The sequence below is a fragment of the Haemaphysalis longicornis genome, unplaced genomic scaffold (assembly GCF_048455015.1).
Source record: "Haemaphysalis longicornis isolate Haplotype H1 unplaced genomic scaffold, Haemaphysalis longicornis Haplotype H1 scaffold_5, whole genome shotgun sequence".
NCBI classification, from domain to species: Eukaryota; Metazoa; Arthropoda; class Arachnida; order Ixodida; family Ixodidae; genus Haemaphysalis; species Haemaphysalis longicornis.
The window spans coordinates 154,487,608-154,489,999 of record NW_027526385.1 but is presented as its reverse complement, the minus strand read 5'-3'; the positions used below and the strand labels follow the sequence as shown (position 1 = coordinate 154,489,999).

The 2,392-nt window shown below is 49.9% G+C and overlaps 1 pseudogene; it reads right to left on the bottom strand.

The window, feature by feature from the left end:
* Positions 1–206: 206 nt before the first annotated feature.
* Positions 207–2,119, bottom strand: LOC144139473 (speckle-type POZ protein pseudogene; annotated as a pseudogene).
* Between the last annotated feature and the right edge of the window lie 273 nt (positions 2,120–2,392).

Here is a 2,392-nt window from a genome sequence, read left to right as displayed (position 1 = left end):
GGCCGATCACTGGACGAGTAGTGGCTCCCCAAGAACGTCTCTGGATTGGTCAGGCAAGCAACAGAACAACACAGCAAGACACAACCGCATCGCCGATTGTGGTAGCCGATCGCGGAGGCCACGGTACGAGATTTCGGCGCACGTTAAAGATCCCCAGGTGGTCGAAATTAATCCGGAGCCCTCCACTACGGCGCGCCTCATCGCCTGGGTTGCGTCGGCGCGTTAAACCCTATACGATGAATCAATGAAATGTTAAAAGTGTGAAGTTCTAAAAGTCGAAGCATGCTTACAAGGCTTCTTCGGAATTTTGTTGTGTCCCAAAGAGAATCAGAGACATCGTTGGAAATAGTTTCATAATCGACTTTAAATTCAACGCCGCACTTTGGAAACATGTGCCTTAACACGAAAAAAACAGAACGTCGCTTCGACCGTTCGACGATAGTGAATAAGAAGCGTCCGTGACGCAGCAAGATAAACGCCATACAGCCCTAATAACTACATATTTGGCCTTTATTTCCATCTAAGCTTGTTATGAAAGAAAATAGAAAAGGCGCTCGTGCATAAGCGGTTCTGGAGCAGCCATTATTTGCAGCTAGAAATAACAACACCCTTGTAAAAGTGAAAATATCACCGAACGTATTCGCGATATATGTCGCAGTTTTCGCAGAAAAGTGCAGGCATCCACGGACTCGATAATGCTAGCACGTTGGTTTTGCGACGAAGATCTTAAAAACGCGGTAAACAGCAAGCACAAAATTAAAAACACTGCAATGGGTTAGGAAGAGCCACTGAGTTTTAGTCGCTTGCCCGACGTGGCATGGTGACCAGTTCGCTTTTCCACAAGCGCACGGAACGCCTCGTCTATGAGGTGAGGCTGCTGCTTAACCATCTTTTTCCAGCCGGCCGTCTTCAATATGGTCGTTGGATTAGCGGTAATGAAGTTGATGACATGTGCCTTCAGCTGGTCAGCGTTGTGAATATCAGCAAAGGTCAAAAGGTCTGCCGCGTTTTCCACGGACATCTTGCAGCAAAGCGCTTCTTCGGACATCATCTTCAGGTCGTCCAGATCATACTTTTCAGCCACAATCAGTAGATCTTCTGCCATCTCGTCGATTTTAGGAGCGCGGCCCGTGTAGATAAACCGCACCGCTTCACGCACAGCTTCGTATTCCAAGTCTGTGATAACCACCCGGCTTTGAGCCTTTTCGCTCATATCATGCTCAAACATGGCCGCGAACACCGGCGAGCGTGCTACCAGTATGCCTTTGTGGGCCGGTATCTCCTTTCCGCCGACATCCACGGTCACGTCGCTGAATTTGGGGCATTCGAACAGCTGATTAAGGTTTTCCAGCACATGGCAATCAGAGACCGTGATCCGCGGCTTGCTCGCACTGCCCTGGATGACACTTAACTCGCAGTTTATCGTGAGCTTGTCGTTGGGCAAGACGTTCGCGTCATATAAGTGCTGGAGTCTTGTCAAAAATTTATGGTGGCCCCACTGAGTCCCAGAAGCGAAGGAGTGACACTTTGTTGTGGCAAGGCATCTTTTTTTCCCGTTAGCCTCGACGATATTAAAGTCTACACCAGCATCAATCTTCTCTTCATCGCACGAATCGAGCAAAACAAATATGGACACGTAGTCCTTGTAGTCTGTAGTCCTACCTCTTGGGAACAGCTCCAGACGCCATTGGTCTTTGTAGTGGGGTCCCGATGAAAATTGGGAGCTTCTAAGCGACTTGCCGGGCTCCTCCAACCGCTCACTGAAGTCCTGAATTGTCCACGTACACGAAATTTTAACCACGTCCATTTGCGTAATGCACAACGCTTTCGTCCATGATGTTGTACGACTCGGCGTAGATGGATCCATTTGCGTCACAAGACTAGCAGCGGAGACTCCTTCGATGCAGCCGGGAAGAACGTTGCAGTCCTGACGCAGTGTCTCTCACCACAGACGATAAGATAGCGGTCTAAGCTGCACCACAGCAAAGCTCTATCCCGCTGCAACTCAGATGGAACCGAGCGAACGAACACCCGGCGGCAAAATGAGCCGGGGCACGCGAGCGCGTGGGTAAATTTGCCGCGCCATCTCGACGCAGTTCTGGTGTCGAGACACCGATGTGCGCGTGCGCGTCCAAGCCCGGCATACTACACTGCCTTTTCATTGGCTTCAAACGGCAATGCTGATATAGTCGGTTACAACTCAAGAACGGCACCACCTCATGTAGTGTATCACTCCGCCAAAGCGCCGGACCCGTGACGTTAGTGCGCGCGCGTTTTGAAAGGGGTTTGCTATGAATGCGTGATATCATCTGCCTTGTCTCACGCAGTTTGTTTGTCGTCACTGCAGTCGTTTAGAAGCATATTAAGTCCAAAAAATCTAGGGAACGACTCC